The sequence below is a fragment of the Falco cherrug genome, chromosome Z (genome assembly GCF_023634085.1).
Source record: "Falco cherrug isolate bFalChe1 chromosome Z, bFalChe1.pri, whole genome shotgun sequence".
Lineage (NCBI taxonomy): Eukaryota > Metazoa > Chordata > Aves > Falconiformes > Falconidae > Falco > Falco cherrug.
This window is the reverse complement of record NC_073720.1, coordinates 52,631,280-52,648,047: the sequence shown is the minus strand read 5'-3', so window position 1 is coordinate 52,648,047 and position 16,768 is coordinate 52,631,280.

The window sequence follows — 16,768 nt, the reverse complement described above, 5'->3', positions numbered from 1 at the left end:
TAAAATTCAAAATCTGCATGATGACTTCTTAGTGGTAGCTGGAGAAGGAGGTGTTTTATTACAGTGCAGTACTGCACATTTACGCATGGACACAGGTTTTTGAGTGTGCATCTACAGCTGTGCACAATGTGTGTATATTTATATATTTGTATTGACATTTATAATGTAAGATTACAGGATAATTCAGGTTGGAAGGGACCTTGGGAGGTCTCTAGTCCAACCTCCTGCTCAAAGCAGGCTCGGCTGTGAGATCAGACCATGGTGCTCTCCATTTTATTCAGCTGTGTCCTGAAAACCTCCAAGGATGGAGATAGCGCAACCTTTCTGGGCAACCTGCTCCACTGCCTGCCTGTCCTTGAGGGAAGAGATGTGCCCTTATCTCCAGCCTGAACCTTTCCAGTTTCAGCTGACGCTGCTGTCTCTCACCCGCCCATGGGGCACCGCTGGGAAGAGTCTGTCCCTGACCATTGATCCTCTCTCAATAAGCACTGTGGTGCTGTCAGGTAACCCAAAACCATCTCTGCTCCATGCTGAACCAGCCGTGACCCCACAGTCTGTCCTTGCAGGGCAGTGCTTCAGCCCCAGTATCTCAGTGGCATCCCCTGGTCCCCATCAGTTAGTTCACATCTCTCCCACCCGGGCCCTGAAACAGGACTCAGGGCCCTGATGAAACCTGTTGAGTCTTTCCCAGTCCCCTTCTGGCATCGCTGCTGGGGCAGGGCTGTCTGCTGGTCCGGCTCCAATTGCACAGGGTCCCCATTGCCTGCTTTCTCTAACGTTGTTATTTATGTACAAATGTTTGCCTAATCCATGTTTTTTAAAATGTGCTTGTGCTGATATTTAAACTAGCATGTTTAAGACATAGCAACCTTACATTCAAGCTTGTATTTTTAGTGTTTTGTTGAATTTTTGAGGAGTGACAGATCCTCCCATCTCTGAGTTGGTACTGCTCTGTCTTGCGTATAGCCCCTTACCAAACATGACCCTTGTCCTGCCTCTGGAAACATTTCATGATGACGGCATAATATGTTTAGACTTGGCAACCATTTCATGGGTTGCAGAAGGGAGGATGTCCCAGCTGTGGAACCTTTTGTTAATGGAACTGGCACCAGATGGACTGGCCAGTTTGGAGGAGGGGATACTAGCACAGTCATTATACTGATGCTAGAGCTGAATGTGTGTGGAAAGAATCAAGAGGGTCAGCTTTAAAACACAAACACTTTTGTGTGCATGAATGCTATTTTATATTAATATTTTTTTTCTTGAAAACATGCGGAACTGGTTTCTGCAAAGCTCTTCCATTCACATGACAAAAAAATGCCTTTGTGGCTGGGTTCATGCATCACTGCCCACCGCAAGCGTGCCTGTCCCACAGCGGTGTTCTGTAGTGTGGGGTGAGGTGTGCAGGTACTAACGTAGCTGTGTCTTGGAGTAGTGTGTCCCAGGGCCTGTGTCTCATCAGATGTCACAGGTAATGGCTAACCAGTGTTGCTAGTTCTGTTCACTAAAATGGCAGTGTGCTTAAAAAAATCTACCTAACTTCAAAGAGCAGCTAGCATGAGAGTATGAGCTGAAGCTGCGTGTGCGTTTCTTGCTATATTTTACACTCTACTTTTAGTTGCTGTTCTGCTACAGCCCTGTCTGACACCTCAGCATGCCAGCTGTACTCATTTTACAGAACCACCAAATCCCCAATTAGTGCAATTTATGTTATTTTGCCATTTACAGCTGTTTTCTGGCGAGGAACTTGCAGGTGTCCCCCTTCCTCCAGTGTGTGCCTGGCGACTCTGGGCCAGAGGACTCTGCAATCGTTGGAGACCCCCAGTCCACAGTATTTGTTTTATGCCAGTGTCCCACTCTTAACTGCAAGTGAGCAAATGCCTGTTTTGTGGCACATGTGAGGACAGTAGGTCCCAAGCTGAAAGGCAGTTTCTTCAGATTTAACTGGTGTACTGCGTAACGGTGTATGGGCTGGGAAAGTTTCTGTGGCATTGGGTATGACAGCCTCAACTCAGTCTGTCTTTGCTTTCTGGATTTTGTGTCCACTCTACATGTTATTTTAACTTAGGTTTTGTATTTAAGTAGCCTGCGTGGTGGGACTGAGAAGTAACTGCTGCCTTTGTATCGGCAGAAGATGTGATATTTGTAAAGCCATTATGGTGAAGATAAAGCTTTATAACAATGCAGGAAATAAAGCCCACAAAATTATTTGAGAAGCCACACTATCCAGGATAAATGTTACAGGAAGCATTAACCTTCCATAAAAATTCCTTTGCCAGTGAGGAACTTAACACACAGTCTTTGTGAGAGAACATATTATACCTCAATCATGTTCTGAAATGCTTTATTTAAGAATTAGACAAGAGGAAAACCTTGGTTTTCTGCAGTTTAGGCTATTTGCATTTAGAGATTTTAAACATTTTTTTTAGACATTGATGCTTAGGAGCTCATAGATATGTAAATAATATCTATACATAAATGGTGTGTCCTGTATTTTATACATATACCTGATTTTTGTACTTTCTGTCTGTCTTTGTGTATGGCAATCTCTTGCATTTTTTGCTTTTTTTTTTTTTTTTTTTCCTCTAATAGGCACCTGGAAGAGGATACAATCACCGCCGAGTTGTACAAGCTTGCTTCTAACTACATTAAATGACACTGAGGTTTTTATCATGGTAAATTGGAGCCATAACTCTTTCTAAGCTGGGAAAAAAAAATAGTCTCAATTTTTTCTCCTGATCAGAGGTCCTAGCTGGGCAGTCCTGGTGACCTAAGCTGTCTGCTGGTTTGTTGAAGAGACATGCTTTGGGCAGGGATGCTGCCACTGCCTTCCCCCACCCCCTTGTGACGCTTTCTGGCAGTCTGTTCAGCAGGGTCCTGGCACTGACTTGAACATCCTCCCCAGGATGGGGACCTCCTGACAGGGAAACAAAAGGAATATGACAGAGGCCTCCAACCTGGTTCACCAAACAGTCAGAATATGGTACAGAAGGTTCACCAGCTGCAGTTTGGTCTGGGCTGGAACCAATATTTAAGGTGTAAGGTTTTTCTGTCTCATGTCTAACTGCCAGAGTGGTACATGTTTAGACTCCAGTTACTTGTATCTGGTCAAAACAAACTTGGCATGTTTTTTTTTTTTTTTTATTTGCTTTTGGATAAGTAGACCTTGATATCCAACTCAGTGGCTTCTCTTGCTACATTTGACTCGGCTTATAGCTGCACTAGTGTCTTGTGAAGCCTTTATATAATGCAAATATGTTTTGGATTGAGACAGTTCAAAGAAAGAATTTTGTTGCAATTTTTTTCCCTAGTTGTCATATACCTGAAGTCTAGAAAACATTGTTCTGTTAAGTCTCACTTTTTTAGTCTCTTGAATGCTATAGAGTTATTTAGTTTGCACTCCTTCATAGAACTGTTCAGGCAGTATTGTCCGATGATTTCAGACTCAGATTTGGTTCAGAAACGGCTGATAAAGTGTAGCTTTTGGAAAGACCTTCCTGTAATTACTCCAAGAGGTGGAGTCTCTCTTGTGTGAGATTCTGGTGTACTTCTTGCATAAGACATTTCTATGGTGCACCAATACTACCCTCCTACTTTTGGCCAAAATATAAAATGTACCTCTCTATGATTCCCAACCCGTATTTCATCAGAGACTGTGTCCTCAGCTACCCCACCTGGAGGTTTCTGCAACTTTTGATGGCAAGAGAGTTCTTTTGTTGGTAAATAGTAAGAGCTGTCTGTCCTTGGTACGTACATAGAACAAACTGCAGATAAATGCTTACAAATAATGGTCTGTCCTGACTATTGCATGAAGCTTTCAAAAAATAGCTGTCTATAAATAAAAATAATCCTGAGGCTGTTTATTAATAGAAAGATGCTTCAGGTCTTCTTACTGCTGGTGCGCTGGAAGAACTAAAAAAGAGAGGTCTAAAATTCTTTCGGAAGGGACTACTGATACGAGGGGCTCTTGGTCTAAATATACTCAAGGTCTTTTGAAGGGACCTACTTTTTGAAAAAGTAACCATGATGAGTAACCATCTTCTGAAAATTGAGTGGTTTTGTGATACTTTAAGTTTGACACAAGTTGATGTAGTTGTCTTCAGTGTCTTGGCCAGTTGAGTTTGTTATCTCAAAAGCTGTGCACTATAACATGACCCATCTAACTGCTTTTTCTAGTTCATTTTAATGTTCTTAAAGTGAAGAAAGTTTGAAGTAGCTGAGTTATTAACATCAAGGACTGAATGCGTATGGTCCTTTCAAACTATCCCCACCTCTCCTCATGAGATTGCTGTGGAAATAATAATAATTGATGTTTCATGTGTTTATCACTTGTTATGAACCACTTGTCTTGCTTGGATGCTTAGAGGCTCTGATTAAAATTTCACTGTATTGTGCAAGGTGCTGTACAGATGGAAACTATTAGACAACCTCTGTACCTAAGAGCTTGCATTCAAGAGGGACAAGACAGATGAAGGACAGGATGAAGAAGCACCAAAGACGTTTGCCTTACTCTGTTTTTTTCATGCTGCCCTTTATCACTGTGCTGTCTTCTGGAAGTACATTAAGTTATGTGATTAGTACTCATTGGGTTCAGTTATCTATCTTCCCTTTCAAAGAGAAAAATTCACAAGCTTCTCAGTCTAGGGTTTTAAACACACTTCCATATTGAACCCTGCACTGTTTGTGTGCACCAGTACTGGCAAGGTCAGAGAAGGGTTCTTGGCAGAGGGAGGCTGAGGCAGAGCTTTTGTCCATCTACTCATTTGATCTGCAGGTGGTTCTGCCTTACTGGTGGGGGATGTTCCAGGATGTATGGATGACACACTTGAGACAGGCAATTTTGCAGCACCAGGCAGTCCGCTAGATACCAGGGGCTCCAGAGACCAAAGAAGCAGTCTCTGGATTCTGCTTCTTACCTTGACTGTGCTCTGTGAGAAGTCATACTGGTGAAAATAGGGGAGGGTAGGCATGCTGTGTTTGTGGGACACTGCGTGGCAGAGGAGCATGGCTGCACTTACATGCTGCATACCTTCTCCTGGGGGGATTTTGTGCTGGGGTGCAGGGTTGCTAGGATCTGGCCAGTTGCTGAGAGTAGGGTGTTCTGCTCATGCCAGGCTGTTGTGCCTCAGCTTGGTGGCCCTTCTAGGGCCCTGCTACAGCTGCTAGTCACAATATAACTGTGCCATCTTTTATTGTAACCAGCTTGAGGCACTGTCTTGTGAAGTTTTCCTCACTTTCACTAGGTTGCAGACACTATCTTTTTCCTTCTGCTTTCCTCATACAGGCAGTCAGTCACCTCCTTGCTCAAATACAGGGCCAGCACCCGAGGTGCCTTTGGACCAGGGCTGGCATCTGGGGGTACTCATGCCGCTTAAGCAAGTTCTCTCCTAGTGCTCTACCTTTGCATGAGGTCTTGATTTACTGTTTACCTTCTCAGGCTTGTAACAAGTAGGCATCCCAAAGCCTTTTAGACATGCTTACTTTCTGCATCAGGTAGTCCAAGAGGTCATGTACAGATTGAGACTGAACAGTGAAACATCTGCATGTGCTTAACCTTGCTTCCCTTTTGAGTGTTCTTTGGGCTTTGATCAGAGCTTTTTAATCAGTCCAGGATCTTTCCTCTTCCTCAGTACCCTTGCACATGCCTGCTTCTCCAGAGTTCTCTCTCCTCATATTCCTGAAGTCAGTTTTTGCTTCTGCCTTTTCAGTTTTAATCTAAAATGGCCAGTGAGAACCGCATGTTTTTATGGCTCTAGGTCCTCTTTGTCAAGGGGACTCTTAGTTAGTTAACAAGACAATCCATATACCCTCAGGAGCTGATCTGTTTGCTACACTTGAAAAACTGGTTCATCTCAACAATAGCCATTTCTTTGTGGAAGGGACTCTGTGTGAATGGCATGAGTAATAACCCATTTAAGGAGAGGGCAAATAACCTCCATTTTCATAACAGAGTTTGCTGTATGCAAAAGCAATCCGTGGTACATAGATTCCCAGATCATGGCACTGAACTTTTGAGCTTCCAGCCATTGCCCTATTAACTGCATCTTTATCTCATGAGCTATGGACTTTTCTGTCCTCTGTGTGCTGAAAAACAGCACAAGTTTTGGGCTGCTGAGAAGTTTCTAAATTGAGCATTAGATATTTTTTTTTCAAAGACTAGAGCCAAACTTAAATCTTTCACTAGTAGACTGAAGCCTCTTAGGAATGAAATTTACAATACTGAGATTTCTCTATATAGATACACCCCTTATTATAGTGTTCTAACTAGAAGCTGCTATAGTTCATTTTATTTGGTAGAGCTTTCTGGTGAATTATTTTCTTTCTCAGTAATTTCTCCGTTTAGGAACCCTCCTGAGAAATCTTTACTGTATTAGCTTCAGCTTTGCTGCATCTTTATCTTTAAATAGCTCTTTTAAATTTGCTTAGGCAAATCTGGGGTTTTGTCTGTCTTCAATGGTATTAAAATAGTATCTGAAGGGAGTGTCACCTGGGTAAGAAGACACACCACTAGACGATACTATAAATGAGAGACAGATGGATTGCTGCTCAGAAGCAACAAGATTATGGGTAGAAACCTGTTTACCTTTTGCAATACAGCCACCAAGCTAAACAAGTCATCGGAACAGAACTGAGCTGAATAATGCATATCTCTACCAGTCTCTAATTCTCTGAACTGGAGAAGAGTTTCTTACACAAAAATTCTTCTTCAGCATGCTTGCAGAGTTATCTATCCAGATCTGAATGCTGGAAAGCACCTTTGAGTTTTGCTTTGACATTTTTGTAAGTGCAGGCGTGTTGCTGGCTAGCTACTAGAACTCCTGTCCTTTTGCAAAGGCTACCCTTTTGTTAAATCAGCTGGGCATACCTAGTTGTTTACTTGGGGTGGGGTGGGTGGTCTCTCCCTGGGCTGTTGGAATGGGTCCTCTCTGTAATCTTTGTGTACCACAGGTACAAACCAGTAGGACTTACAGAACACAAAGAGGAAGTTAACTTGCGTGAGATTTACTATCAAGACCTGACACAGCTACTCAGTTTTACTGGGCCACTACAGGACAAAAAACAGCAAAAGCAACACTTGGTAGGGCTGCTGTAGTGGAGGCTGCACAGCTGATATTGCTTCCTTTTCTTTTTCATTTTTCTGAGCTGACTCTTGAACTCTAGTGCATTTTGGACTGAATGTTCAGGCACAGTTTTTTCTTTCTACTGAGGAAGAAAATGGAAGATCGTAGTCACATAGGTTGTTTTGGGGACTTTTGCCAGTCATGTACTGAGTGGTAGTCTTTGTGGCTGAGGCTAGGCCTGTGTTTTTGTTGTTTGAGCAGAAGGAGAGGAGGAAAGTAGTATGTCAGCTGGAGGACTTTTTGTACTTGCCCCTTTGAAAGCACCACTGAGCTCAGAGGTTCAAATCTTGGCACAGGTAATAGCTTGTGGTAAGGTGGTAAAGAAAAGTCTTCCAATAGTTTAGCAGATTTGCAGATACCTCTGTGACTACTAAGTGAAGAATCAGGAAAGTCTGCACTCTCATTGTGTGTGTGTGTCTTTCTTGGCAGGAGCTGCCCAGTGGTCCCCAGCAGATAGGTCCTCAGGTGGAGAAGGAGCACCGTGGGATGCAAACCTCTCCCAGATTTTGGTCTGCTCTTCTATTAACTGAGGGAGAGACATGCAGGAAGGGAGGTCTGTGACTTACTGATAAAACAGAATGGTGTCTACACCTTCTTAAATATGGGGCATCAGTACTATGCCTGAGTTACAGGTGGGTGAACATGCGGATTCTGACCACAGGGGTGAGAAAATGTACAAGGCTTGACCTTGTGTAACCCATTTCAACATAATCAGTATTAATCAGGGAAAGACAATTAATTGCATCGAATTTTTAAGCTGTCTTCCCTCTGCTCTGCCCATGTGTGACTCCATGGGGTATGGCATCCAGGGACATATTCTCAGAATTAAATGCTGGGTGGAAATACATCTGTGTGGGAATACCTCTTGAATCTCAAAGTGACTGAGATGAGTCTGCAGCATCACTCTTGATACTGTCTCCAAGTAATACCCACATTTTGCATGGGGTGGAGAAGTCTTTCTGGGAATGTGGGCCCTGGCACAAAAGGGACATCCTTAGAGGACAAACAATTCAAACAAGACAGTTTCCCTAGCTGTAGAACAGCAAGTTCTTCTTAGTGTTGTGGTACATCAATACATCTTGGAACCGAACCTTTCCTCAGCAGACAAAATGCCCAAGTGTTATATGTGTTAAGATTAAATGCCATCATGCTACTGGGGTCTCTGAAGAGCTATAAAGTGAAAGCCTACGTGTTCCTTGCCATAGGAACAGGCCCTGACCCCAGCATTCAGCAGCTGGGAGCATTTGTAGAGAACAATGGGATCTAAAACCGTGTGTAAGATGTTGTCCTCCTGATGTAATGACAAAGTAAACTGATTCTAGCTCTTCCACACAAGGAAGAAAGCGGAAACTGGGAGTAATGGGAGGGAGTAATGAAATAATTCTCCTTTTATTGAGGTATTCTCCAAAATATTAGCCAAAGAATGCAGCTTGCTTCTGCTGCAACCAAGTACCTCTTGGGCTGTTTGACAAGCATACACTTGTCTGGGTATGATGTGTATGCTTTTGCCTTGTCAGAGGGTAGTGTGGTGTTGCTATAGGTCACGCTGATGGTTCTGCTTGCCCTCTTGGTTGGTAATGACGGTTTGGGCTAATTCCCTCCAGAAGCACCTATACTGCACAGAGCAGCAGCGTATGTCTCAGGGCTGCCCCTAGCATGCCACAGCACTAGAGGCACACTATATCTCTTCCAGGATGCATTGATCTCACTCCTCCCAAGAGAGGGGATTATTGTACTGACTGATTCTCCAACTGAGGAAGGTGTTCTGCCAGCCATGCAGAAATGTGTTTGCTCCACGCTGCAGTCATCAGAGTGGCACAAGGGCCAATGATAGGATCACTCTCAGCCTGGGAAAAAAGTCAGGGTGCAGCCCCTCTTGCCTCTGCCCTGTGGGGCAGTGTGGGTCTGAGGTCCCAGCTGGGGCTGCGACTCCACCATAAGGGCCAGGCTGCATCTGTGCACCCACTGCCAGCTGTGGGATCGTCCAGGGACAGGTTTTGTTGGAGAGCACATCTCCAACTGACATCAGTGAGGTCTTTCTCTCAAAGTGAACATTAGGCAGCTATCAAAGTGCCATTTATGAGCAAGATTCATGAACTAATTAGTCACTAGGCCCATTAATCAGAAAGACTAGAAATAATTCAGCAGAATTCATGCTGTCAGCAAGCATGAGAAGAGCCCTCTCTATGACAGCTTACCTTGCATTTTGATCATTAGGCGATTCGGAGTTTAGCCCATCCGTCTTGTTTATCTGCCCTCAGGGGAAAATAATCCCTGCATCCTAGCAATCTCGACAAGTTTGAAATTCAAACATATTTTCAGTTCTGTCAGTAAAATATCAAATGGGCACATTCGGAAGAGTATTGACACACAACAGTGCTGGTGCTTTTTTTCCAAATGTATTGTCAACAAATCCCTCCTTCCCCTGCTGCTAGTCTGCATGTCTTAGCTCGACACCATCTTAGGGAAAGTAAAGGGTGGGGTGCATGCATGGGTCATTAAAAAATAGTTAAATCAAAATATTCTAATTATTCTTAGCAGCCTTCCCAAGAAAAGCAAAAGGCATTCCCCAGTGTAACTCCACCTTCTTGTGTCTTGGGTGAGATTTATTTACATGTGCTTGAGCAAGAGATACATCTTAAAATAATCAAGCCAGTGTTTATTTTGGCTTTCTTTGCAACTTTTCCCCACATCAGAAATCCATCCTGAGCCTGTGCAGTGAAATATGTCTTTAACAGATGCATACCACAATATTGGTAGGAAGTAGATTGGTCACTCTGGAAAGCATACACTAACAAGACAGTCACAGATGGTCTCAAATCTTGGTACGGAGTTGTTGTGGCTACTGTTTTTTCATTAAGCATTAATTGCTGGAGGTGGAAATCATGCTTCTCAGTGTGCCAAAGCCCAGAGATGGGTCTTACTGTGTAACTCAGATGCAGAGACTGGAGCAGAGAAATGAGAAGTCTGGCTGGAAACCTGGGATGCTGTGAATTTCTGCCTGTGGCCAGAAGGGCTGCCTGTCATCTTTACTTTAGGAATCACTGTCTGGGTTGCAAAGGAATTTCAGTGTGGAGCAGGGAAAGCTCACCAGGAATGGAAGCAATTTGGGAGGTAAACTAAGTTGTCTCTCAAAAGAAAGTCTGCCTAGGAGGAACTGTTGGCCTGCTGGAGGTGGAAAGAACATGCAGTTGAAACTGAGGAGAGCTGATGTAATGGGAACGTGGACCAGGCCAGGAGGATGTTCAGTTGTGCTCTCTCTATACATTCTGTGTTTTGTATTTTTAATGTTACCATGTGAAGCACTGGATCCTGAAGTAATGGGTACAAAGTTCTTATTGTTCTGTGGAATTTTTTTTGTGCAAATATTCTTTTTAGTACTTTTTATTGCCCATAGACTATATTCTTTTTTCCATATTAGTAAAAAATGGAGAGTTATTTTTCCCTCTGGATTTATCAAAAAAAGCTACTGTACCAAAATCTTAAATTACTTGTGAAAGAAGAAAGTCATACTGTTAATTCTGTACCCCAGCTACCATTTATTGGTGGGAGTATAGTTTTTCTCAATGTCATTTCTGTTTCTAGACTTTATTGCTATTCTCACTGGATATACTTTCCTCATCCATTTTCCTGTTCAATCTTTGGTGTATCAGAAAATGTTATTCCTTAGGCTAAGCTTAACTACGTAATTTAACATAGTGCTTCGTTATGGGAGATGCAGGTTAGGGGTGACATTTCTTTGTTGCATTTACACATCAAGCATGGAGTTTCATTACTGTGGTGCTGCTCTAACTTTGTTATAGCTCTGGTTAGTGCTTTGGGGCTCTTCTGCCCTAAAAGTTTCAAACTGGGACACAATCTTCTTTACCTGTAACATTGCTTGATTTTTTCATATAAAACCATCTGATCCCATGCAGTGCATATAAACACAGTCAGTGTGATATTTCTAGTAAGGTGCAGATCACTTGTTAAAGAAGTGATCCATAGCAAAGCTTAGAAAGCCGGACTTGGTATCTGGGCTGTGTTCCTGTTTATGCTGTTACGTACTGCCTTCATCAGCTGCCTGTGCCGTATCGCTTTTAGAGAACTTACCGTAACATCATTACATTTTTCATCTGTCTTGGAAGTCTTGATAGGTTCATCCAGTTTCATTTTGAGATGGTGGAAGAAGAACAAATCAAAAACTTCTGACAAATATCAACATTTCCTCATGTTGTCAGAATGAAATGTATCGGTACTTCAAAAGGCAGGATGAAAATTTGATGTTTTGACTTTTTAATTTCATATTATGTATTATAATGCAAAATAAAAAAAACTAGGTCAAAATCAATTTCATACTAGCACAAGCTAGTAGAGTTTTACCTGTAGGCTGTGATTTTTTTCAAAGTGAAAGTTTTCATATACGTGTAAGAAGATACTGTTCTCCTGTTTGTGATTCCTCTTATCAGTCTCATTGTGCCTTTGTGTAATCCTTCGTTGTGCTGTATCTTATGTTTTCTTGGTATTTATTCCTTGTAATGTGCAGATTCTGATAATTAGAAGTTTCCAAAGCGCATTTCATTTTTAGGATTATTTCTTCTCTCCTTAAAAACCTCCCTAGAAATTACGAATTAGGTAAAACTTGGAAGATTCTCATGTTTTGAAGCTTTAAGTAGTGCTGTTTGATTAGTTTTGGGCTGTCAGAGTGCAAACTGTCCAAACTAACCTGGTGACTGAGCTTTCCTGATGATACTGTAAATATGCATCGGTTCCCAGAGGTGCATAGTTCAGACCTCTTCACTGATGAATAGGAAAACCCTGCTGCTGCTTCTGTTATAGTAAATTAGCCGGAGAAGGAAATGTGGTGAGGTAAAAGGAGAAAGAATATCCTGTGAGACTGATGATGGTGGGGAGGAAGGAAAGGCAGAAGAAGAAAATAGGCACAATTGGTTTTAATAAAAACCCCCTTTTAAAATGCTACTTAGAGCTGTTTTTTACAGTGGAAGGATGTTTAGCATTAATTATAGAAGAGGTGCTTTTTTTTTTTTTTTAATTTCACTATTTTTTAAAGGTAGCATAGTTTTGTTTTTGTTCTGTTAGCAGCCAGTTCTTCCAGTGAGGTGCAATAGTCAGTTTTTAGTGCGCATTTTGACCATCCATCTTCAATTATCCATTAGTTTTTTCTCACGTAGTGCACAGAAGTATGCTCCAATGGCTAACTCACATTCCGTTGCTGGCACTTCATCTTTCCCTGTTAAAGCAGTGATCATCTACTCACTTGAAATGTAAGTGTGCACTGGAGTCAGTTCCAGCTCTGCCACTGGTGTTCTGGCTGCCCTTGGGTGTCTTACTTATAGCCTCTGTGTGCCTTGGTCCCTATCTGTTCAGAAAGGGGTGATAGTATTTCCTTTGCCTGCTTATCCTGCAAACTATTCTTTTCCAAGGACTTCCTTTAGGAATTGTGACCTTCAAGGAGCCTTAAAATATTATAGCATAAATAAGATCAGAAGAAATATTTTGGTGGAGTAACAGAAGTTTCCCCTTGGAATAGTGGCTATACATGTCCCAAAGAAAAGAAAGGCATTAATTTGTTTCATCTTTAACTGAAGATTCTTTATTCAGCTTGAAATATGAAGAGTTTTTGTTATGTTATGGGAATCTATTAAGATGACCAAATCACCAGCATATTTTGGTGATGTGTATTAATTGGTCAAAAATCTATTCTATTCTAACTTTTCAGGCTAAAAAGTGGTGACCCTTACCTTACCAGTGGAAATTTTTAGAGTAATCCCCATACTTTCCTTACTGCAAAACATACCAAACATTATTTAAAGCTGTTAAGGAGATGAACAGTGTATTGGGACCGTATTGCTCTCCTATCATCTGGCATAATAGTTTTCTTTTTGCCATTTAAGATTAAAACACATATGGAACTTGCTTTAATTTGTCACTTTTATTTTCTGAGTTGCCGAGTTCCAGCTTCAGCCAAGATGTCACATTAATTCTGTTTAAATCTTGGGGAGCAAGCAGGTTGATTGGAGTTAACTGTTTACTGTATAATGATTCTGAGCTTAAGCAGTGTTATCTCCAGCAAATGTCGTTGCTGCAATAGTCATCTGTGTGGAGCCCTGGAGCAATTCTTGGCTTTTTCACCGTATCACTTCACTATCAAAGCTGAAATGATTAATATTCACAGAAAAAAAATAGATTTTCTCACAGCAAATCTTCCTTTCTATTTCTATTTGGTGAGAACCAAGCCTTCTGCATACATTATATGGATCAGCTAGAACCAGTCTGAGGAGTGAGGATGTATATCTGTGAAAGTGATACAAATACATCACTGTGATTATCAGAAAGGAATTGTAAATATGCCTATATTCCTAGCACACTTTCCTTTTATTTTCTGAAGCTAAAATCCTGCCTGGCTTTTTGTCCTGATCCTCCTATTAGCTATGGTAATACAAAATCAAGAATGGTACACTTGAACAGGCTGTATTTCTGTTGTGCGGAAGTGTGGCAAATGGCAATTGAATTGCCCCCCTTTGTTATTGTGAGAGCAATGCTGCTCTGTGTGGTGCTTTGTGACAGATAGCAGCCACTATGCTGCAACTCTGCCTGGCAGCATCCTGGGGGATGGCCATGTATGTGGTGTGACTTTGGCCCAGACACATGCAGAACCAGTCAGGTCTTGGACCTGTTATAAGGACCACAGTTTTCAAGAGCAGATGCTGACTGAATTGCTCCCAAATGCTCCTTAGCCCTGAAAGTGCTCAGGACATCTAAAATAAGACTAGTCTAGAACAAGTTCCCAGATAGCCATCTAGATGCCCATTATTTATAAACAGAAAAAAAGCAGTCAAAACTTGGTTCAGGTGCATAAGCTAGTTTCCAGAAGCTTTCAAAAGAGAGTTTTAAGCTGGTTTCAGGTCCTGCTGAAGTCAGTATTAATCTTTGCACTAGTGAGGTGGACCTTAGATGAGATGACATCCCAGAAGTCGGTGCTTCACAGGAGAAGAGTGTTAATTTGAATTTTCTGCTGTGAAAATGTTGAGTGGTCATACATTTCATCAGGACACCCTTCACCCTGCAAAAGCAAACAGCCTCTTTGCTTTTGAGAGCCCTTTATTGTCCAGCCCTGTCAGCCTAAAGTCTGTATATATGTACAAAGTATCATATGTATGTATAAATAGACATTAATTTATCTATAGGTCTATATATATGTATCTTTTTGCTGGATTTTTTCTGATACCAGTTAATTATTAACTCTGTTGGATGGGTGCACTTAGTTCTAATGCTTCTTTGAAGTACTTTAAGGTGTCTTGGCAGTATAGTGTAGAAGTTTCAGATGCTGTAATTCTTCTAAATGCAAGAAGTCTGCCATGAGTGCAAAGCATAGCATGTAATGGGAATCGTAGTGCCAGCTTGCTACATCCAGAAATGCCGCAAAGAAGGAGAGTTGCTCTGCACAAGAAAGACACTTGGAGAGTTTAACTCTAAATCTGGCCTGGGCATAAAGCAGAAGCGAGGTTCACCTGCTGATGAGCCGAATACAGCCCACATCTGAAGAGGACGATGGAGTGGGTCAGATTCAGTCACCTAACCTGGGGCTGGTGACACAAAGATGAAGCCAAGGTACTGCTGCGTGTGCCAGGCTGTCGCAGGAACTGAGAGCATTGTTCCTCATGCAGGGTGTTTCAAGCATTTGTGCTGCAGGATCCTGCTAAGGCGGTGCCCAGTGTGGGGAGTTCCTGCCAAGTTCCTCCTACCTGGAGCAGCCCTTTGTCAAAATTTCTGTACACCCTGCAAAGAGAGTCTGTGCAGGAAGAAGGCACCTACAAGAGGGACCGGAGCATCCAGGCTTCCCAGGGAGCTTATAGTGTATCTACATGAGCTATCTGTGTGAGGAACTGGTACTATCAACTCTCATCCCAGAGAAAGAAAAATCTTCAGGTTTTGCAGGTATGACTGTAAAATGGTAGCTAGGAAGTTGCTGGTTAGATTTGCAAGCTGGATTTCTTTCCTCTTCAGGAGATGGAAACCCTTTGTCTCCATGTAGGAACATCAGAGGAGGCCTCCTGCTATGCCTTCCTATCAACAAGGGTTTGGATTTGGGTGAGAACAGCCTCCAAGGCCAAAGCATTTTCAATTCAAACACTGCTGTGCTGTGTGCCTCTCCAGCCACACCTTCAGCTTGGGTTGTGATCCTAACCAATTTAATTGAGACCAGTAAAAAGAAAGAACTGCTTCTACTGATGCTATTAATTTTTTGTAGCAGTGGTATAAAGAGAAGCCAGCATGAATTTGACCCTGTCTGTCCATGAGCCAGCAAATAACCAGAGCAGATAGTGCAGGCAAATATAAATCAATGAAAGCTGTGATCAATAAAAAGAGCATTCTGTGTGGGGTGGAACATGTTTACCAGAGATCTAGAAAGACAATGGCCAAGGATGCCTTCCAAGTCATCGCTATGTCTGGTGGAAAAGGCAGGCTGAGCATCGGGATGTATCACTTCAAGGGATAAAATACAAAGTGAGAAGCACTGCTTTGCACCTCATCAGGAAATTTCTGTGGTGCTCCTATCCCTCTCTTTGGGGCTGTGCAGAAGCAATGTGAGTGTCTTTGGAGGAAGTGCAGCGTGCAAGAATCACATTCACAAGCATTTATTTTAAGAAGAGGCTAACATGGCCGTGCAGAAAGCAGTATCAGGCAACTGAGTTATGTCCTGCTGAACCCATTAAGCCAGAAGACTGCCGTTTGGTGCCTTATGCTGTAAGGCATGAAAACACTTTTTTACTGATAGTGGTGGGGCTGTAAATGTGAACCCAAAACTAGCTAGCATGTTGTAAAGGTTACCAGATCACCTGGCATTGCGCAGAAATAGCATTTCCAGGATGTTTGGAGAGGTGAGGATGGGACCTGGACTTGTGTTGAAGTTACTGCCAAGGGGTGTGTGGCCTTTTCCTGTGCTGTGTGCCTCTGGCACGCCTGTGAGAAAGCAATGAGATGAGAATGCTAAGGAACCAATTCCCATCTTCACTGAGGAGCTCTCCTTTGGCTTTGGCAGTATAATTGCTATTTATTTGCTCCCTGAGGACATTTTTTACTTTTCAAAGGTGGAGGAAAAAAATGAGCTTTTACATCAGAAACTGTTTGGGTTGATAACCGTTCTTTTGGTGTTCGTTCTGTGGCATAAAAGTCTAGGAAGTCTAATGGACTCCAAGGAAGTAATTACCCGGTGTACATCTAAAAGTTTTTATTGATATTTAAATGTGTAGCTAAAGAAAATACAATGACAAAGTGTTAATCTATTATATTTTTTGCATCAATTCAAAACAGCAGTTAATGACACTCTTAGACAAACTTCATAACTATTATTTCTTAAACCCACAATGGTGATGGGGAAAAAAACCTGAAGGAGGAAGTTGTTCTGATGTAGCTAGGGCTGTTGTTTAACCATTCATCTCTCTTGGTAATGGTGCTTGATCAGGAACATTTTATTTTCCTTCATTATAATGATATTTTGCTCCCCTTCATTTTAACTTAATAATTCAATTTCTTAAGTCCAGGGAGTAGCGGTTGTGCTCCCATTGTAATTCCTGCACAGAAATAAAATCTAACAGGCTGGTGTGATTACAGACTGTGACCTGCAGCGGTGCTTCCCCGTTCTG